At 45.7% G+C, this 22,884-nt stretch overlaps 1 protein-coding gene across 1 annotated transcript in view; it reads left to right on the plus strand.

Moving 5' to 3' along the window:
* The first annotated feature begins 3,310 nt into the window (after window positions 1-3,310).
* The window catches only part of LYPD6 (LY6/PLAUR domain containing 6), a 37,004-nt gene continuing 17,430 nt past the window's right edge, over window positions 3,311-22,884 (plus strand). Inside the window, exon 1 of the mRNA XM_076343151.1 lies at window positions 3,311-3,338. The gene's annotated coding sequence lies outside the window, so the exon portion shown is untranslated. The remainder of the gene's footprint in view (window positions 3,339-22,884) is intronic.

Consider the following 22,884-nt stretch of genomic DNA (forward strand, 5'->3'; position numbering starts at 1 on the left):
GTGGCGGCGGGGAGGGGGGGGGGGGGGGGGTGATGGGGCGGGCGAGGCGCGGTCATGCGGCTGCCTGGTCCTGCCCCGCTCCCCGGTGGGGTCATTCGGATTTGGCAGCAGACCGGGGGGGGGTGTGATTTTTTTTGTGTTTGTTTTTGGTTTTGAAGAGCCTGCTTATGAAAACGCAGCTCTCTACAAACCGTTTTCCAAGCAAAAGCAAATGAAATAGTTACGTGTGTGGTGACTCTGCGAGAGAGAAGCGCATCGCTGGCGCAACAGAGCTCCCCGCTCTTCCTTGTTATTTAAAAAGATACCGCTATGGAAAAAAAAAATCAAATTAATTTCTCAGACAAATAGTTGTGTTTCCAACCGTGGCCAGTGCACACGCTCTTTTCTGCTAAAATACGCTTTCTTTGGAGGGAATAGTAACAGTTCCTTAATTATAATTACATTCTATAGCTAGTGTGATGGAAAGCGCTAAATTACATCACTTGCCAATACAATAGGCAAGCTGTATAATTCTTTCAGACGTCCACATGATTTCTTTTATATTTTACTTGGTAATGGGTATTGACAGGTACGAAAACCTGCCCAAAGCGTGGGACTACCTGCAGGAGTATCCGTTGTGTTCAATACGGCACACTGTTAGGTGGAATTTGTTGATTTTTTACAGCAGCAGAAGTCCAGGCTGTGCGGAAGGGCCGTGGTTCGTCTTTTTTGTCTGTATGAGATTCATCGTAAGGCCACGCCAGAGCACAGGGCTGATGGTTATCGTGGATTGTGAACTTCTAATGGGCAGGACTGGCACAATATATGTATTCTCTCTCAAAAAACCCCATTATGTTGCCTCAGAGAGCTTTTTCTGTGGAAATTAATGGTAAATAACAAAGATCTCGGTGTGAACTGGGTGGAGATCCCCAGCGTGGCCATTAACATACCTTTGGAACGATCTTTGTTGAATCCTTTTGCTTTTATTGCTGTGGAAGCCCCGTTTCGCGCAGAGATACGACTATCTCGATGCATCAGAGCTCAGGGCTGCTGCGGGACGGTGGTGTCAGGAGGTCGGGCTGGCTCCCGCGTCCTGCTCCGGCTTCACGGCTGCGGAGCCGCGAGGATTTCAGACCTGCGACTTGGGGTTTCTGGCGTGGAACTGTGGCGGTGCCGCCTGCTGCGTAACAAGCGCTGAAGGAAGGATGGCTGAAATGAAAGCGTAGGTATCTCTGCTTTAGCAAGCGATGAGCTTGCAGGCTCCACGCGTTGGTAGAGAGGAGGGTGTCAGGACGAGGTTTCTTCACTAGATCCGCGTTTGCTTTGCTGTGGAACAAGGTAAAAATAAATCATTGGTGAGGCGCTCACGGGTGGGTGATCGCTGCAATGATAATAGTGATTTAGCTCATTAGCACTGCTCAGATAAAATGATTCCCAACACTCAGCTGATTAGCTATGCAAACACCGAGGACAGGCTTTTAATCAGGCTGGTCCTCGGGTCTAACCCTGCTGCCTCCTGTACGGCCCAGGGAGGTGTCAGCAGGGAGGGAATCCGACCCTTCCAGTTTCCACTGGATTTTGTAGGCCAGTGCTGACATAAAAACATTTGAAAAGTCATCCTGGCGGTATTACAGTAGGAGACTTGTTTGCTGTAAACCTAAAACTTTATTTATGCATCAGTGATCCGCTTGTTTAATTATCTGGCATTCGTCTGTCTGATCTTGAGTCTGATTTCCTCCGACTCTCCGGTGTAAAAGGTGAAGTGTAGGTTACAACGTAGTTTGGAAATAGAATAAATTATTTTTTTCAGTTTTTGCTCACGTGCTCATGAGTGGGATTGGGGTTTTCCAATGGAAACCCAAGTCTGAATCCCTCGATTTGTCAGGGCTTCCCACTCCCATTAGAACCCGGATTGATCGGCAAGTATAGCGGTTTAAGGAGCGCTGAAATAATTGCTGTACCTCCTTCAAGATGTTATTTAGCCATGTATGAACCTGACCGCAGTAAGCTATAACACCCCCCCCCCTCCTTTCCCTGGCCCCCACGTTGCACGTAGCGTCTGTCAAATTGGTGTGATGGAACAGGCAGAACAACTCGCAGGGGTCAAGTGATACAACAGCCTGGCTTGGGCAATGGCGAACTCCGCAGAAGAGATTAAAGTATGTATTGGTGCAGCTGATGGTTTGGTTCGATAAAGCTCAGTAAGACGTGTTTAGCTAAAATGAACTCATTTGCCTTGAAAACAAACTCTTATTTCAATCGCAGGGTGGCTGAGGTGGTCCCTGGGTAAAACACGGCGTATCTCGATTGCGGATGGGTACCTTCCTTTTGTAAGAAGATATTTACTGAGTGAGAACAGCACAAAGTAGGCAGCAAGGTAGAATTGCTGGTACTTCTTTGGCACTCTGAATAGATTTTTACATTAGACAACACCTTCTTGTGATATCATTGGTGAGGAAGGACATGGGTACAAATATATCCCACGTTTATTTCATCTTTTTTTAAAAATTATTTTGGATTCCGTGATTTTTTTGGGAGGACAGGTTAGTTTGAACGACAAGACTGCCGGCTTGTCGGAAAGCCTTCTTTCTCTTATAGAGTAAATAATTCTTCATCGTTTTCCTTGTTGCCAAGTATTACAATAGCGGTAGTAGACCTTCGATGCCCATTTTCCCCCGGTGAATTTCCTGCGTTCTTTGTTGTGTGGTGTGACCTACTCAGAGAGGAGCGTAGTTCTTATCCCTCAGTCACCATATGTTCGCAGCAATAATCAGCGTTTTCCCTAAGTGCCGGTGTTTGGTCTGTTGGGCATACACGGTACTTTATTGTCTCTGATACAGCTTTTATAAAGCTGCTGTGGAAATTGTGAGGGTTTCACGGTAGAGACGTATGTATGTAGGCGGGACTGTTTCATCACGGACCACGTATCACTGTTAACTTCTTAAATATTTTTGACATTTATATACCAAATAAAACCATGGTTTATCGCTTGGTACGTGTTAAAAAAGGGGAAAGCTCTCTATAAACGGCGCTGCCTTTTGTACGTCGCACAGCTTTGCGCCTACGTGATCCCCAGCTCAGACCCTTCTTTAGTGCTGCAGGGCGTGATTCGGTCTGAATCCACAATCTTGCTATTTATTCGGATCACAACAGTGCCAAGGCAGGGCGTTGAGACTGGGTCTCTCGTAGAAGGGACACTGCAGATGCATGCGGCAGGGGCTGCGCCTTCGTGCCAGGAGTTTACTTTGCTGTAATACCCGGAACATTCTTCGTGGGAACCTTGAGGTTAAATGCTGGGATGCGCTTAGGATGAGGACATAAAATATCCTGCGTGCTCCTCCATCGGCGTGTATTTCTGAGTAAGCGGTTGCGGGGGCTCGCCTCGCTGCCTTGCCTGGCTTTATATAAACGGCTAAATACGCTATATAAACTGCTAAACGGGAGAGGAAGGGATGGGAGGGATAGAGTCAAATCTAAGTGGAAGTTTTATTGTGTCCTTTTATGTGTTCATATGGTATATAAAATTCCTCGTGCATTCCATTTAAATTCTGGGGGGTTTTATCTGACCTTTCTTTCTTTTCCTATGCAACTGCCTTTCCTTTAATAGAATTACCTAAATTTCTGTCATCGAATTCTGCCTGCAATTACTTTGTATCAGTCAGCCTACTGCTTTTGTGTGTATCTGCTTTCATCTCATTAGCTGTTGTACAGACGAATTATGACTTGTAGGTAGTTGGCTGAGTAGCTGTCGGACGATTCCTTTGTATACTGAAGGTATTTGGCCGCCAAAATGTTAATGTAAATATTTCGGCATCAGGCAGGTTACAAAATCACCGGGGTTTGTATTGACAAGGGTGTTTCCACACTACGGGATATGCTGCGCAAAAGGAGAAATGTAAACGGATTAACAGACCAAATTATTGGGATGCGGAAGTCGGTTTATAGTGCAGTGAATAAAATGATTCTGGAAAACTGGAAGTCACGCAAACAGGGTATTTTCCTGGTAATTTATATTCAGAAATTCTGAAGGCTGCATACTCATGACCTTGCCTAACTTCAAGCTTATTAGATATGGCTATGAAGTGCCCAGGGGCAATTAAAAAAAATTCCTCAAAAAAATAGCTTTTCACAGGAACTTATGTGAACTGCCGCTGTGTTAGTGTTTGATTTCTCTTTTTTTTAAGCCCCCCCCCCCCCCGCCAATAGTTGGAAATTGCTAACTCCAGTCCCCATTCCCTTTCACTGTTACCATTCCTTTATTCGTGCAGAGATTTTCGGACTAAATCACTTCGCAATGCAAGTCCACGCTATTTTCCAGCACTCGTACTGAAGCGCCGTCGGGGCGATTACGGCTTGTTGTCCTTTTATGCCACGATATTCACGTTATTGTTGCGGAAATCAATGTTTTTTGGTCTGGGTGGTGGCGGGAGGGGCCTGACAAGCTCATTTCAGGAGTTTAATCAGCTGTAGGATGGATGGTTTTAAGTAAATAATGTGTGTCTACAGCTGTGCTTTGGAAGCTAAGGTAGAGGTATGCCATGAACGTTTCAGTCACCTGAAAATAAAGTTGGCAGGAAGGAGAAGGACAATCAAACCAAAATATTCTTCACTTCAACCACTCGATTTCTCTTTGCCAGCTCCAAGCTTTCTTGTGCGGATTTGAATTTGTTTGTTGTTTCATATTGACGTGCGTGATTTTTGAAGTAAACGAAGTAGATTCAGTTGGGTTACTTTTCAGGTGTTATTTTTGAATAACTGAATAAAAGCTAATTTGGGCAATTGCGTGCATAACCACTTTCCCAAAATAGCGTGGATGTGAGTGGAAACAATAGCTCTTGTCTCCAGAATAATGGAAGTCCTTGATAAGATTTTAGCACCTTAAGATAACGGCTCTGTGCATCTGTTGCTAAAGTCATACGGTCTCGTGGGCGTCCACCGACCAAAATCCCAAGGAGCAGCAGCTTAATCTCAGCATCCCAAATAAACCTGAACCTTTTCACCTGGCGCTGGCCTTTCCGGTGAGCGCATGCACTTTATTTGAACGCCATCAGCAGAAACAACGTCCGATCGGGCGGCCACTGGTACGCTGTGATATGTTTAACCCTGCCTCATGCACGTTGTCAGGGATGAGGCACGTGACGCCCGTGTTTGTTTTGGAAGGGCTTCCCTAAATTGCAGCCGCGCTCGCTTTGTTTGAGCGGATCGGTGAAGCGTGTTTAGGCAGGGTAATCGGTTTGATGGTTCTGATACGCGCGTGCGGTTGATTTAGACTGGATTCACATATGTTGTATAAATACCCATCTCAGATGATCTTTGCTTGAGTGTCGCCCCATAAGGTTTACGGCATAATAAAATAGACCATTTGAGTTTTCATAAACGAGGCAAACCTTCAGACAAAGGCGGTTTTGCCATGAGCACTACTGGGTTTTCATGACCAGTTTGGCTAATACAGTTATTGTGGTGTCGGGTATGTTTAAATATTTAATGGAGTTTAAGTTATTTTTAGGTATTTTTATTTTTAGTACACCTGTTGAGCTCTTTGTTTTTGTGGATGCTGATGAGGAAGAGATGTCAAAAGCGTTTTCAGACTTTTCTGGCCTTAAAAAATTATCCAAAGGAGTTCGTTTTCCTGGGATCCTTGTGTTAATATAACAAGAGTCTAAAGCTAAACCAGTACAGGGCTGGATTTTGTAGAAATCCTGACTGGTTTTAGAGCGCTCTTTCCAGACAAACGTTTGGGGCTAAACTGCCGAGGAAGCAGATGCCAGTCTGCAGATATTAAGAGTTAATATCTCGTGAGATGTGTTCATTCTCTTAAGGAGCTTCCAGCCCCCAGCGAGGCTTCTCGGGAGCGAGGTAAGAGGGGCTGGCGAGGGTGGTGGTCAGCATCTCCGGTCGCGGTGTCGAGCAGCGCTGGGGGGGGCAGCGGGTGTGCGGAGGGTAGGGACACGTCTGTCTTGTGCCAGCTGTAAACGTTGAACTTGAACCGTGTGTCATTGGGATAAGGGCTGTGACTTTGGGTAGGTTTACATAGCTTCTGAACAAGCTCATTTGGCGGGTAATAATTGCGGTGCTTCAGAGCATCCAAGGGAGTCGACTACAAGAAGTAGTTTGGGGGGGAGTGAAAACAATATTGATTCCTCCCAGCCCAGGAAAAGACTAAGTGTCCTTGTCCTCCTCGTTTTACCTCCTGTCTCTGCCGAATGATGAGTGTGCGTGTGTATATATGTATTTGCTAGTTGGTCTTCAAGGACTGAAAAAGTTTTGAAGTTGTTTTATCAGCATCAGGCAAGCTGCTATGTCAGTGTGAAAGTTTCATTGTTATTAAGTTTTTTACAACAAGAGTTTAGCTTGCTTATGCCAAACTGTACAGTACTTTGACGTATAATAGAGTACAGGTTTTTGTGCGTTTAAAATGTTTTTAAAATTCTTATCATAATTTTCTTATTTTTTCCCAGATAAAAGAGGTTTTAAACAGCTTCTACCTCGGTATACCTTGATTCTAGATCTGATGTTCGAGTGGCAAAAAGGAAAAAGACTTTCTCATTGGTTTTTGTTCTTCTGAGCATTTTTCTGTGGTACCGCTTTATTGAGCAAATTTCAGTTCAGGCAGTGAAGAGCATTGTTAAACCCATGAATATTTACCCACTTAACAAAGGTAGAATTTTATATACACTGAAGTATTTTCTCCGGGAATAACATTTGGTGTTATTTAGTTTGGTGTTCAGACAGCAAACCTCTGGCTTTCTGGAACTGGTGAAATAAAAATCTTTTGAGTATGACCTAGTTTGACAGCAAACTAGCCAGCAACATGCATTGCCCCAGGTAGACCATGAGCCCCACGTCTGGTGAAGCTTGCTTTCTTACGGCTCTGTGTCTTATGCCGGTTCATGGTTTGTAATTCTTTTTTTTCCGTGATCGGGGCACCCAAAAGTTTTCTCTCTCTCTTTCTCTGTTGGGTTTTTTTTGTTTTGGTTTGGTTTTTTTGGGGTGGTGGTGGCTTTTAGGGTTGGGTTTTTTTGTGTCTGATGAGGTACTAATGCAAGCTGCGGTGTTTCCTTAACCGAGGCGCTTGTTTCCAGTGTGTGTTCACTAATTTCCCAGCCTCTACCTCCACGTCCAGCCTGGCCGAACGCCACCAATGGGTCTGAGCGTTGCTTTGGATGGAGAAGGGAGCGGAAAGGCGCATGATGGACACACGCTCCCGTACGATGGCAAAGGCCTCCTTTCCCTGGGAAATCACGCTGAAGATGGGATCAAAAGAAGGATGAAAAAGGGAGAGATGCAGTAACGTAGATTGCACCAGGTTGCTTTTTTGCCCGTCTCCAGCCAAAGGGTGCAGAAATGGTAGGGTAACCATTGGGTGACTCGGGGAGTGAATTGACTGGTGGTGGGATTTGAGGTGGGAATTCCTCGCGTATGGAGCTGGGTGTTGTTTCCCTCACCTTGAGAGTCTGGTGTCATTAAAACTTTTTAGCACTTCTAGTAATATAAAAATGCTTATTTCCTAGCTGGCTCTTAAATGCCTTTTAGTGGATTAGTTTGAATCACATCAGCTAAGAGCTTGATCATCTGCCAGCCGCTAGAGTTGGGCCAAAGCTTTGTAAATTAATGAGCTCAAGGTGATTAGTACAGGTTTTGGTGCTTTGGACCATGCACCAAATTGCTGCCATGCAAGGTGTGTATGGCTGTACCTCTGTCACTTTTCCCCCCCCCCCCTTTTAATTCTCATGCTGTGAAGGCGTTTGCCTGCCTTGGCAGTCAAAATAAACGTGAAGGGCTCTGTCTGATGCCAGTGCATGAAAATTATATTGAGGCTCCAAAAAGTAGGATCAACTTTATATCCACTGCTTTGTTATAGAGACACTTACTGCTGCGATAATTCTGGCTCCGATCTCGATGCAAGACCGTTGTGTATTTAGCGGGTTGTCTCTGGTATCCATTCACAGGACGTGTTACGGGAAGAGGTTTTAAAGTCTTGCAGCAACACTCCTGTGTTGCTATCGCGAGTGGAAAAATGTCTTTGTACGAACGTGTTGGTACATCTATCGCATGGAGCTGCGGAAAGCTGCACAGAGCTGCTGTGGACGCCAGCACAACTTACTGATTAACTGTTGACTGTTAGTGAGTCAAGGAGAGGAACTGAGCTGTTGCTGTTACCCAACAGAGCAAGTTCTGGTGACGCCTTTAGCACACGCATTATCTGTAGAATTTTTTTAAAAATATAGTAACTTTCAGTAAACCGTAGCTTTCTTTGTAAGCAGGAAAGACTCTTGCATTTCATAAGCTCTCAGACAGCTTCAGGTGATGGAAAAATGATGTGCACTGGGTATCCAAATTCACGCTGGCATTTGTGGTCCAACGACGGTTTGATGGATTCGGCAGTGGAGGCTCACATTCCTGAGGCTCGTCCCGTACCTGCTTGCTAGCTTGCATAGAGCATCTTCAGGAGCAGAGAGCACTTCCACACTGAAAGCCATATAGCCAATTTTTGTCCCCGTTGGGGAACACTTGATAACTGTGTTCGCTGATGCCAGCCTTTGTCTTCACTCTCCGATATAATTGCTTTTCTGAGATCTTTACAATCCTCTTCCTTCCACGGATGTCTGAAAACGGTTTACATTTGTTGGATATCATAAGCTTTCTTGAGGGAGGATTATTTTCAAGGTGATTTGTCTTGAAATGATTGCATGTGCTTTCAGCAGCTGTCAACAGCATCTGGCAGGGCTGGACCACCAGTTAGCAGCCTTAGCTAGATCTGTCTGAGCGCCATTCATTTGTTGGATTTTTCGCATTATTCTCAAGCATTTCAAGTAAGACTTTAATATCTGCTTGTTCTTTTCAAATCCCAAATACCTGCAGCCTTGTGTCAGTTAACTTGGCATTTCTCAGGGCACCCATGTCTCACAACAGTTCATAGAATCATAGAATCATAGAATCATTGAGGTTGGAAAAGACCTCTAAGATCATCGAGTCCAACCGTCAACCCAACACCCCCATGCCCACTAAACCATGTCCCTAAGTGCCTCATCTACTTGTCTTTTAAATACTTCCAGGGATGGGGACTCCACCACTTCCCTGGGCAGCCTCTTCCAATGTTTCACCACTCTTTCAGTAAAGACATTTTTCCTCACGTCCAATCTAAACCTCCCCTGGCGCAACTTGAGGCCATTTCCTCTCGTCCTGTCACTAGTTACTTGGGAGAAGAGACCCATTAAGATTGGTTAATTATTCAGGAGTGAGGCTGTAACTGTGGTCTCCGGTGGGGCACTAAGTCTCCTTGTACCTCTGGGAGTTACAAGTAAATTTGTTTCGTCAGTCCTTGGTTGCCCCATCTCTTGGGGTTCAGGTCCATCTTGTCGGACTCACCGAACGTGGGACATATTTGGGGTCCATGCATGGTTGTGCATGCAGCAGCTGCCTCGGGCTGCTGGGTGGCTGGAAGAGCAGCTAGGTGCCATTGAAATATTAAAAAAGTCATGTCCCATGGACAGACCTTGCAAGACATGAGGCTTGGCTGTATAATGCAGTGCTTTCTGTGTCATCTGAAATTTTTTGGTCCTCTGACGCTTAAAATGACACATTGAGATTGCTTAAAGAAAGCATCACCGTCACCAGATCTTTGGCCCTCTTTCACTGCCATTGCTGAGCCCAGCTCAGGCTGCGTGAGATGAACCTACCGAGCCTGGTCCTTCAGGGGTGGCATCCTCCACGGCCGATGCTCGGGAACAGTTGGGCGATAACAGAGTGTGTTTGTGCAGGTAAAATGCTGTTCAAGTTAAGCAGCCGTTGGCCTTGGCGTGAATTGTAGCATCTCCTTTGCAGATTCTCTCCAAATCTGACCCGTAATCATACTCTTGACTTAATTGTGGTTAAAACTCCCGGGTGTCTACAGCTATCAGGACTGGTTGGCAGTGGCGTTAAATTAAGGTCCAAATGATTTCTCCTAGTTCAAACCAAATAGTGACTCCTCTGTCTCCAGCTGGGGTTTGAGGTTATGTCTTCTACCCCATGCCACGTGCTCCACATCTGGGAAATGAGCAGCTGGGCAGGAATGTCCTGCGGTGGGCAGATCCGAGCTGGTGGTTCGCTGCCCGCCGCTGTTTTGAAGTCTCTCTGCGTCTGTCTGCGCTGACTTAAACATAGCCGCATTATGTAAGAGCCCACGCTGTATTTTGTTCTATTCACGTAGAAGCTGATAGTGTGATAAGATGGTAACTGTGCCTGGAGCTGGACATAGATATTTCTATTAGCCCTGAGGGCAGCGTTGTAAAAGTGCTCTTTTGTTTCCAGTTTAGCACAGGAAGCTCATTTTGGCTTCATTTAATATTACTGCTCAAACTGGCGGGGAATCAGAAATTTAGTTACATGACATCATATCTCTGGCACAGCAGCATGGCTTGGAGCTTCATGGAAACCAACCCCCCTGATACTAAATCAAAAACTGAAATATCTCTGCGAGTCTGTCATAACAAGAGACGGTTGTATGGCACATTTTTTTATTTCTTCTCTTCCGCTTCGAGAAGAAAGACAAAATTTTCTGGACTGTTGCAATGATCTGGATACCCGAGTATAAGCAAGCACAGGGGGTGAAGTTACGGGTTTTGTGCGCTGGGGACGGGTGCCTGCCCCGTCCCCCTCTGCTGCTGTCGGGGCCAAAAATTCACCTGATCTCCCGGTGCGGTGCCTCCGCTTTGGCCTGGGTCGGCCGATTTATCGCAGAATTGTAATCATGAGGCTTGCACGTGTTTCCAGTTAGACTCAAAAAATAATAAATCTACGCTGGCGGATAAGAACATACGGCGGTTTAGCTTGCAAGAGTTGCAGCTACTCTGTTTCTGGTGTAAAGCTGTTTTTATTTTATTTTATTTTATTTTATTTTACTTTATTTTATTTTATTTTTTTCTATTTTATTTTATTTTATTTTTAGCTGAAAGAATGTAAAGCAAAGACTTAAACCACTGATGATTCTGTTTTCTCAGGTGAATAATTTTCATGGCTACAGTGTGCAAAGTTTTAGGTTTTTATAGTGGGCGAGTCTGGAGGAAACAAATCACTTGTGGAGGGGCGAGACCTTTTTTTGCTTTCCTGTTAGTTTTATTGCACAGGGGAGAAGCCATGGATGGGCACAGAGGGTAAATATAAGAGCAGACTTGACAAACTTCTATCTAGTATTTTTTTTCTTTTATTTCTCTAACATTTTTATCTTGAGCAACGCTTTTTTTTCTTTCTTTTCCCTCCTCAGGACCGTACATAGAGCAATAGGTGTCAGCTTGTTCTGGAGGAGTCAGCCCTGGTGCCCGTCTTCCTTGTAAACAAAGCTGTAGCAGAAAGAGCAGACACCTGATCGGACCTGGAAACCTGTTTTCTAATTAATTCCTGATGCTTCTCACACTGCTGTATAACTTTATAAAGGAGTTCAGAGAGATACTGCTCCCCTGGTTCCGGAGGCTTGGTTACGGCGCGCCTTATCCTGCCGCATCTCGGCAGGCCTAGATTTCTTCGGTTGCCCGTCCCTTCTCCGCAGAAAGGTGCATTTTTAAAAGCGCTTGTTGTATTGTGAGGGGGTTTGTACGCTGCAGACAAGGGACCTGGCTGATGGTGGGTGGGAGCGTGGTGATTTCTCGGTGCCAGACCCGACGGCACGGCTTTGGCTCCAGCGCTTGGACGAGTCGGGTGCGAGCAAACTATTTTTATCACGTATTCGTAATTGTGGTGCTCGGAGCTGTGGCTGCGATTACGAGCTTATGCGTAAAGCTGCTGTGGGTGTAGGAGGTGCCAGGTCCGGGTGGGTGCTGCAGCTCTCTGTGGGAGCACGGCTGAGCTGGCGCCAGCCTTCGCTCAGGCTTTGCGGGAGGATGCTCATCTCGCCACGCGGTGCTGTAAAAGCCCTACAGAGCAGGTATCTGAGGTCAGCGGAAGGTTGTCTGCTGACCCGAACGTCGTTGCATCCAGCCCCAGCATACCGGGAGGAAAACGGGGCCGGTGAAGTGTCTTCTTGTGGGAAGTTCTGGTTTCCACACGTTTTTGGAGTTAGCAATGCTTTATACTTCAGTGTAGAAGGAAACCCTGCAGGCTTCCACTGAGAGGAGCGTTGAGGGTGTAATCACCGAGATAACCCCACCTTTTTCAGCTTGTGCGCTGCTCCCAGTGATCCCTGCGTGCAAATGCCGGGCTGGAGCGGGAGCTGTGCGTGCCCACGAGTCCCCGTGCCGTGAGCATCCTTGCGTGGCGCGGTCTCAGCCGCCGCCTGCTTGCGTGGCTCTCCCAGAGGATGCCCGGGCGTGATGCTGGGGCTGCGGAGGGCCACGCACCGCTACCAGTGGCCACCCCTTCTTGGCCTTCTCTTGGTCCGCTTTATCCGCGGGGGTAGGTGTAGCCCCCGTGTATTAGGGAGTGCAGAATCCATGAGCAAAGCTTTCTGTTGACGTAACAGTACATATATATATGTATGCGTGTGTATATACATATATATATACACACACCTTGAATTATACGCTTTACGTAAGCGTAAAGGGAGTTTACTTGCTGCACAGGTACTGGCCATTTATTGAAAATATAGAAATACGTGAGAGAGACATCTCTAGATAAGCATTAATTTTTATTTATTTTATTTTTTAGCCCAGAACTCTTAACCCCACTGAGTTATTTAGGGAGAATAATTATTGGAAATGGGATCTACCAGTGAAGGAATCATGGGTAATGAATTGGTTTTCATAGGGAAAAATAGAAGGAAACAAATAAGAAAGGGGAGCGGGGGTGGGATGACTCTTCAAAAGTTGTGTGGAAAGATTCAAGATACGGAAGGGGAAGGTTCTCTGGTCATGGTTCTCTGGTCCATTTGGAGGTGGCAGGCGTTGAGGTGAACGGGCAGCCGACGGTGAGCCTCACCGGCTTGGCACTGTTTCTTCTAGCTCCTGTGGCCCCTGCCCAGGATTATAGCAGATAATCATTGCAACCAGCGATGACACGCTAGCGCGTGCTAACGCCGTGCCTTCGTTTCTGAGTATCACCAGAGTTGACTTCACACATGAGTTGGGTGGAAAAGGTCAGTGCCCGGAGCTTGCGGAAAGGTCCCCGGTGCTGTAATTTCCCTGCAGTGCCGCAGAAGCTGGGGGCTCTTCTCTGGACGTAATAGATTCCCATTGCACTTCCCAGTGTGGAATTTTACCGGATAACCTTGCTGCCTGTTTATTAGTGCTGGTTTGCTCCATAATACAGTCTCACTTTTTATAGTTCTTTTTTTTTAATGTCTTTCTTGCATTGGTAGTTTGAGATATTGACAGCTAGTGCATGTTTTACTTCAAAAGAGAACAGAAATGCCATTTTTCTTTAGTTAGAACCCAACATGGATTTAAGCACGTAGATGGTTTTACAGCCAGTGACCTGTGACATAATTAGACATTATGGGAATTAAATCAGTCTTTCAGTGCCAAAATGTGTGTCTGTTGGTGAGTATGGTGGGGACGACCATAGATGTTGTCGAGTAATCTGTGTTTTATCTATAATATTCTTGGAAAGGCCATCATTGCCTGTAAGAACTTGGGCCTGATCTAATTTTTCATGAGGTCTCAATGACGTATAAAAGAGAAATTAACTAAAATAATGCCATAGAAAGCAATCTGGAGTTCCTTTCATCACACATGTTCTCATGTATCCTTCGGACCAGTAAGATTTTTGAATTTTCAGGCCATTTGCTAGTTAGCCTCTCTGTTGGCTTTAGGGAGTCAACTTCTATCACACTTTATTCTAGGCTGATTTAATTTTTTTCTTTTTTCAGGTTTGCAGTGATCTGTAAAATCTTTCAAATAAGCAGTTCTTACTAGTGCTTGACTTACTGTCTGGGGTGGGTTTTTTATGTCTTTCTTTTCAAACAACGGTGTGGGCCACGTTTGCCGGCCTGGCTGTGCTGTCAGCTACGTATCTTGCACAGCGGTACTGGCTGTGCTGACCCGCGGGCAATGCTTTGTTAATGCAAAGGAACCCTTGGCCTTTCGGAGGCGGTTTCTCAATGCTTAGGGAGGTCTTTGCTAGGAAAGAAGTATAATGAAATATAATGGTATCGGCCTAGTGCTTAAGTTGGAAAGCAAAACTGTACAAAGTTTCAGTTCAAATGTTTGAAGGAAAATGGTTCTATTTTGTCTTAAGTATTCCTTTGCGGTGGTAAAAGCACAGCAGTGTTGTGGCTGTGACTGTGGAGTGTCTTTGCTGGAAGCCTGTTTTCTCCCGAGGCTGGAGGAAGAGATGTCCTCTCAGGCTCATTATTTACAGCGGTATATGCTTACTGTCAGCGTTGGAAGTAATTGTCAGAAAAGGTCAATTTTAGAGAAATTGGTGGATGAAAAGCAGTGTTATTTTCAAGTCAGATCAACATTTCACTGATCAGACATGGATTCCTCAACAAGTTGGGGGTAGGACTGAGAGTGGAGATCAGGTCTAATGAAAACCAGTAAATCGTGGTCTTCCAGCAGTGAAAATATCAGCGGCGACATAATGAAAGCTATATATCGTGGCCTGTGGAATGCCAGATGATTCATGTGTGAAAATTAAGCAACTGGTTAAATCAGGGGGGGGCACACTTTGAAAACTACCTCTGCTTTTAGGATGTTCTGTAGGTGAGCACTTAAGGCAGATGAGTTGGAGCATGATTTTGAGGTATTCTTCAGCTATGCTGGAGATAACATCTCTTAGCTGGCAGACACTTGAATTACTGATGATACTCCATAAACACTCTGTACCTTGGGAAAGTGGACTTTCTAATGCCAAGATGATGAGGCATTTGGATCGAGCAACAGGCATGGCAGATGAAGAGATAAACGAAGGAGCAGAAGAGTCTGCAGTGAAGCTTGATCTCCAGGAGGTCAGAGGTTTGATGGAGCAGATTGAAGATGGAGCAGGAGGAGGTGCTGGAGCGTGTCCAGAGAAGGGCAACGAGGCTGGTGAGGGGTCTGGAGAACAAGTCTGATGAGGAGCGGCTGAGGGAACTGGGGTTGTTTAGCCTGGAGAAAAGGAGGCTGAGGGGAGACCTCATCGCTCTCTACAACTCCCTGAAAGGAGGTTGTAGCGAGGTGGGGGTCGGTCTCTTCTCCCAACTAACAAGCGATAGGACGAGAGGAAACGGCCTCAAGTTGCGCCAGGGGAGGTTTAGATTGGATGTGAGGAAAAATGTCTTTACTGAAAGAGTGGTGAAACATTGGAAGAGGCTGCCCAGGGAAGTGGTTGAGTCCCCATCCCTGGAGGTATTTAAAAGACGAGTAGATGAGGCGCTTAGGGACATAGTTTAGTGGGCATGGTGGTGTTGGGTCGACGGTTGGACTCGATGATCTTAGAGGTCTTTTCCAACCTCAATGATTCTATGATTCTATGATTCTATGAGGTCTGCCTTACCTCCCAGTTACTGGTATGGAATACGTTATTTAATATCATATATAATATTTGCCATCTGCTGAACTAATGCTATTAAAGCATCTCCACTGAATGAAACGGACAGTGGCGGAGATGACAGTGCATGGAAAGGTGGTGGGTGGAAGGTGTTAACGAAGGTGTTAGGGCAAACGCACAAGACATCAGGGTGTGGGGCTGGTTACAGCTGAAGGCGAAGGGGGGATGAGGATGTCAAAGCCCCGCAGAGGCTGCCTGGCCACCCTGCACGGGAGCCTGCCCCGGCTAGGCTTATCAGAGGCACAAGACCGAAGGGGTGACGACTCCTACGTTGCAGAGATGTTCCAGGATGGAGGGAGAAATTATTTTTTGAAGTTTAAAGCCTAACTAATACCAAGTAGGGGTTGTGTTTTAATTCGCGTACCGGGGATTGGTGAAGTTGCCAAGCAACACGTACTGACCCAGTGTGACAAGCTGCGAAATGATCTATGGAGGTGCACGCTCCAGTTTGCCCCAGTGAAGCAAGTCAAGCGAGACCCATACCTGTTTGTACGGGTGTGCCTCTGTGCGAGCGGGGCCACAGAGGCAGGAGAGCAGACCCATTAGCTTCTGCGTTTTCCTCTTTTTTTTACGGGGTGAAGTGTAAAGAGACGTGGTAAAATTGTTCCATGAATGTGGTTTTCTCTCCATCCTGGACAACCCAGTCTCCTCACACCTCGGCGCCTGTCCCGTTTCTCTGCTGATCTCGGGCAACGTCCAGCCCTTTGTCCTGGCTCCCAGGCTCTTCCTTTAGTGTGCTTCACTCTCCCGATTTTTGTTTGTTCTGGTTTTATTGCCAGAACCAGGGTTTGCCTGTTATGATGGGCAGCGGGTGGTGGTCCCATGACTCTCAGGATCTAGCCCACAGAGTCTTCCTGTAAGGTCCCCAGAGGTCTTCCTGCCCCCCTTTCCTTTTTTAGGTAGCTGTATTCATGTTTGCATTATTTCTGCCGTGAGACGCAATGAACGTATGAATATAATTTTGTTACTTTGGGAAAATACCAGCTAGCCGGGCACCGTAGTTTCAGGGAGATTCACTTTTTCTGTCCTCGTGCACTGTTGTTATTTGAAGCTGACCATGAACCGACGCAGTAAATAACTGATCAGCTCCAGGTAGTTATTTCTGGTGGGTTAAAGTAACAATTGGAAGAAAAAAATAACCACAAAACAAAACAAAAAACCCAAAACAACAGCAAAACCAGCAACGACAAAAATCCTTTTCTGACATTGCTTACGAATGAATAGGCCTGGTTTTGTGAGAAATCCAGGAGGATGAGAGGCTGCTTTTGTGCTTGCAGTGATTCTAGCGCAAGTGTTTACCTCTGTGCAGTATTTGATTTACTGTTATTAAAAAAGAACAAATATAAATGTATGCATTAGCTTTTTGACATGTTAGCAGACAATAAATGATCATGGGAATGTTTTCCTGTTTAACTGTGTCGTATAGCAACGGTATTTTTGATGCGAATATTGCATTGTGCCCATACCCTTGCTTATGCGATTTGTACGCAGTAAAATGGAGTAATGATTGACAGCGATTAGCTGTAAGTGAAATGCAGGGAGGGCGCAGAGCTTGTATGAAAACCGAATGAAAAATTAAATGCGCAAGGAAACTGGTAGGAGGGGGAATGAATACGTCTCCGCTTTAGTCCTGGATTTTTCGGTCTACGGTTAATTCACTTTATACGCAGTTGCCTCCAAACTGAACTCCGAACAGCAAAGTGGTTCAGATGGCTTTAGCTTCAGAAAGCTGAATTAAAACTGGCATTAATTCAGCTATTCAGTGGTTAGTGTACACCAAGGCTCAGCAGGCTGCAGTGCTCTGGGCGGACGCAGTTCGAGTCAGGTTGCAGGGCGAGCATTTTGTCCATCCGTAAATTCTAACGGCATTAACAAGAGGGGGTGACGACTGCAGAGGAGCTTTCTGTACAAGCAAAGGGTGAAGAACTTTCTGTAGGAAGGCACGTATATACGTATACGTATACACTGCTGCTCAGCTTTGCAGGCCACGTATGTGCGGATAAATACCAGGGAGCACACCGAGGTCCCCATCTCAGAAACATCCGCTGAAACCCATCGGTGCGGTGTTGGAAGCTTGAAAGGGCCACGGGAGTGCTGGCTAAAATGAGGATGGCATTTTATAGCTTCCCATCATGGTGGAGATAATAATTTTCTTTTAATTGGCTTTTTTTTTTTTCACCAACAAGTTAGAAAAATAAAGGAATTAAATGGCTTTTTCTGGGAGGACAAGTGCCAAATAATTAATTGGCCATTGAATTCAAATAACACTTGAAAGTCTTACGAAGGAGAGGGGGGGTTGTTTGTTTTGGGTTATGCTGGGTTTTGTTTTTCAGGAAAAGCTATTGAAAAATCTGAATGAATTAATGGCGGTGGTGTTTGTTTACTCCATGGATTAACTAGACGGCTCAAAAGAGCACTAATTGATCAGTTCTAATTTGGGCTTCTTTTACATGCCTTTAATGATATGTAGCTTTTCTAATGTTTATACCAAATAAAATACGCATTAAAATCAGGGGGATGGCAGCGGAATAACTCTGAGTAAAGCTTTATGAGAAAAGTATTTGAATTTCAGTATCACATGATAGAAAATACGAAATCAGATTAATTTTGGTCTTTTAATGTAACTAATTATGGAAATTTCTGCAAAGAGAGATTTCCTTACAGTCCTTGTGGCGCAAAGGGCAGTACCAGGCAGTGCAAATAATAAAATAGCGCAAGAGAAAGGTCTTTTTTATTTTGAGGCACAAACCGGGTTTTGGATGCCACCTCTGACTCGGCTAGATGTGGCATCTCACAAACGTGAGCTACCTTTTTTCTATCAAGAGAAAAATGAGAACGAGATACTTATCTAAAGGATTGTTGTGCGAGGCGAGGCTCGTTGTTCATTAAACTTTATGTAGGTGCCGACAGCGTATAGCTGGGAACGGTCAGCCCATTCCCAATTATTTCCCCGAGGGTTAACTGCCGACATCGGTGCGGCGTCTTCTGCAGCCCAGTTTGAGACGTGCCCTTTGGAAGTGAGCAAAAGCGGCCGTGTTGTCCTCAAACGTGTCCCCTCCCTCCGTGGCTTGCCGGTATTTTTGATGCCGTGCGCCAACGGGAATTCACGCGTGGGTCGGGAAATAAAAAACGGCGTGAACTCCGGGTGAACTGCCAGGGGAACAGAGCCCTTCTGCAGCCTGATCTGTGCGGGTCGGGGGCTGGAACAATACCACCTGGTGTTCATTAACTACTACGTAAATATGTTAAATTGTTTGGGGAAGAACCGTGGCACTACAGCGTGAATGGGCAAAGCAAGGGAGTTCATCAATACCTCGCCCGTCGCGAGGAGTAGTAACGGCCCAGTCCTGTTTACACTGATTTTGGTGAAAAAGGTCTCGCTTCTCTTCTGCGAGGGAAAAGCTCAAGTTTTGAATTAGTTCACAACAATAAAATCTCATCTCCACGATACCGTGTTTTCGGGGCTGATCTCTGAACTTCTACAAAGCTCGCTTTGGGTCGATGCCGAGCAGCCTGTGACTCGGTGCCTAATCTAGCATGTCAAATGTGCGGGGTGATGTCCGAGAAGAACTGTCACAAATCGCTCTGGAGAGCTGAGGGGGGAGGCATCAGCAGAGCGGGGACACAATGGTGCAGATTGATGTATGGTTTTATTAAAGCACAGTTTGTTGCATGACGGACAAGCGTTTCGGCTCACTCTTCAACGTCTTCCACAGCGTTTAATACAAGAAGTTTCTTGTTGTCAACACTTTTGGTACAAAAATGCTGAACCTAGCCTTGCAGGGAAGCGGAAAAAATAAGTATTTTCATGTGAAGATGCTCTTTTCACCAATTAGATTTTGAGATGTCACTAAGCTGTTTTTTTAATTCGGCCCAAGCATGCTTGGTTAATTGGGTAGAACTCATTTTTGTAATCGGAAGGGTTCGGTGCTTTGGCTCTCTGCTTTGGTCTCTCCCCAATTATTCCGTGTAACAGTCTCCTTTCACAGCCAGAGCCATAATCCTGCCCACTCGAAAACAGCGGGTTTGTTTGGAGAACTTTTTCCACAAAATCCTACCAACGCTCTCTTGCAATTTCTTTTCCAACTTGAAATGTTTGTTGCCGTAGCACAAATAGACTGTTCTGTGAGTTTACCCAGGACTGACCTTAGGCTAGGCAGTCATTCCTTTGATCCTTTAGAAATACTGAGTTTGTGCTGATGATCTTCCTGGTCCCTAGACTGGCCCAATTTTCTAGACTTAATAAAAATGTAACCTTAAAAGCTCAGCGGGATCATCTCATTCTTTTAAAACTGCTGTGTATATATACCTGCTAGCCTGGTACGTAGACTAGAAAACTATTTTATTGAAGAATTTCATGTCTTGGTCGCAGATCAGATCATTTGCCAGCTATCTCTTCGTGAGCATGGGATACCTTCTCCTGTTTTGTTTGATTTCACTTATCTCTTTGGCACCTCTTACTCTTTGGCTACGCTTTATTTGGTAACGTTGCAATATTTTTCCCTTTTTCCTAGCAGATGCATTCACAGTCGTATCATCAGCGCTTCCCCGTGTTTTAAGTGGAATGCTCTTGCTTATTGGGTTAAATGTAAATAGGTAAGATGGTCCAGGATGATCCCAATTGCTGTTGCCGTACCGAGCCTCACCAAAATTTAACTTACTGCATAGGCTCAGGACCTCGTTTTGCTTTTCCCTTGGAGAGCACCAACCACGCTGCCCGCGCCGTTCCGTGGTGTGGCCGCCAACCCTGGACTGGCAGTCGCAGCCTCCCTGCCCCAAAAAACCCTTCCCCGGGCGCCCTGGGGCCGGCTGCACGGAGCCTTGCGCCTCCTTTTTCTACGAGACTTTCACAAGGAGCAGGAAGGCGCCGTATGCAATGTGTGGTCCCCACAGATAGCATCCCTGCCTCGGAGAGAGGAGCCCTTTCAGTGGCCCCAGTGAACTTAAATGTTTATTTAGGAAATAATTTAACCCCCCCCCCCCTTCCCTTTTGCAGAGGCGCCCGGCCACTGGAACTCGACAAATGTTTTTTTTTTGCTTCTTATTAGAAGGAAAATCCCAGGATTTCTGTGCTCACGCATGGTTTCCTTATCCTCCGTCTGCGTGGAGCCGGGCTGTCTGGGGGCTCCCCGCGCACTGAGGTCAGCCCATGTGCCGTGGGACGCGGGAGGGGCGAGCGCCGGCTTCCAAACTTCCCAAACTGAGCCGAATCCTGATCGTACGCGTCCCGTTGAGTTCAGGGCTCGCTGCCCCTTTTGCCTGTATTGCGTGCCATGCAAAAACCTGGGGGATAGGTCTTGACATGATTTATTAGCTCATCCGTGTCCATCTTGCTGCTAATTCAGAAGTGTTCCGAGTCACAGTCTTGAATATTGTGTGTAATTTAAAAAAACTAGTGGTGTCCCTGCACCACTGTGTGTTATATATGGTGGAGTGAAATGGGAATGAATTATGTCTGACTTTGAATATCTTGCCTTCTCAGTTTGACAATTAATTTGCATAAATTCTGTTTTCTCATATGAACATCATGGCCTGCCTGAATTTTAAGCTAACTTTTCTTCTGTCATTTATGCCAAATACTAAGTATCTGAAATACTCGGGTGAAACATACCTGTTTCATCTCTCCTCTGTGTTTATCTGAAGCCGAACTGTCCTCTGGGGATGCATGAACGCAAGTGGCATTTTACTACAACTCATTAAAAGATGAGGGGGTTGTACAGGTCCTAAGAAAAGTTAAGCTTTCGCTAGTCAGACTGAAAATATAAATAATACAGGTTGAAAATAGAAGCAATGTGGGACTTCTAAAATAATCTCGAAATCTCATCTTGTTAAAGATTAAATTGCATCCGAGGGAGGATGGCGTGAGAGGGAACATATTGTACCCCCCTTCTCTTCCCCAGGACGTGGGCTTTTAGCTCAATGAAATACAGGCTTTGTAATTAGCAGCAAGGCGATTAGATCATCCACATTTCTGGGAGTAATTTGTGCACTGATTGTGTTCGATTGTTTAATTACTCTTGCTTACTGTAATTGAGGAGGGGTAGCGAACCCCCTTGCAAGAGCTCCTAGAGGTTCCTTAGATAGAAGTTGCATGTGCTTCACTACATCCCATATTATCAGGAGGGTAACATATATTTAACCATTCCCAGGGCCAACCCGCATAGAAAACTCTCTAAATGGCAAGTGGAAAGAAGCTGGATTTGAAGGCAATTCAAATGAATACCAATTTTTGTTCAAAACTTTTCTGATGTTTTTGGTAGGAACCAAAAGGCAGGAAATAAACAGAATAGACCCAAAAAAAGAGGTTAATAACTCAGCAGGATAGGGGATGGAGGGGGAAAATTGCAATTGGAGCTGGCAAAGTTGCAGTCTCTGGGGTTGCTGTCCAGGATCCTGCACAGCAGGGAGACGGGAAAACTGCCCCTGTAATTTGGTTTGTCTTTGGACAGTGATGACATTACACAGGTAGAGATTTGGGGTTTAGTTTTTGAAGCTGTAGAGAGATGCAGATGAATACATATATTATAGCTTCAGCAGTGGAAACTCCAACCTGTAGCTTTATGTGGACTGGAAGAAAGGCAGGAGGAAATGTGAAGAACAGTGAATTAGCTCTTGCAATTGTTGGGAGGGTCACGCTGGTGACGTGCGTAAGGAGGACCTACCGTTGGGTAGAGTTTGCATCCAGGAACAGATCTTCCAGCATTGCCACACTGGTTGTAGCTCCTTTGACTTGGTTTATCGCTGATGAATAATCATCGTAACATTGTCGAAGGATGGTCCAGCTGACCTTGCACAGTGTAACTTGTAAGAGCAAATTACTTGGGCTGTGGTTTCTGCAGTTTCTCACAGGTGTTGCTGCTTTGGCATGCTGTGCTTGATACTTTAGGGCTGATATGTCTGCTGCCTGCTGAGAGGGAGCTTTTATTTGCTTTTACTATTTTATCTACCTGAAAGAAGTGTAGCTTTAGGGCACTCTGAGGTGGAGGCTCTTCCAAGTGAAGACATAAGAGAAAATGAAATGAGGTAGTAAGTTATAAAACTTGGAGATGTGGCCCAGACAGCGAGCAGGAGATGTAGAAGGAAGGTGGAGCCGCGATGTCAGTGGAAGCATCAACCTCTTGTGAGACTGGGCAACCTCCGTCTGCATCAGACGTCCAGGGAGAGCAGGACAATGCTTCATCTCCTGCGGGAGGGAGGCGGAGGGGCACCGAACACCGCAGCGCGTGCCCTGCTCACACGAGGAGGAGAACCACAGAAATGCCCACAAACCAGGAATTCCTTCACCCCTGGCTTTGGCCAAATGGTTGTACGGGAAGATTTGGTGTCTGACTTTTTTTTTTTTTCCTTCTCCTGAAATGCTGCAACGTTTGCTGCGACCTTGCAGCTGGCAGCAGCCCAGCTCGTGGCCGTCGGTGAAGACCAGCCAGCAGGTACCTACTGAGCTCGTGAGAGGGACAAGAGGGA

The sequence above is a fragment of the Aptenodytes patagonicus genome, chromosome 6, assembly GCF_965638725.1.
Source record: "Aptenodytes patagonicus chromosome 6, bAptPat1.pri.cur, whole genome shotgun sequence".
Lineage (NCBI taxonomy): Eukaryota > Metazoa > Chordata > Aves > Sphenisciformes > Spheniscidae > Aptenodytes > Aptenodytes patagonicus.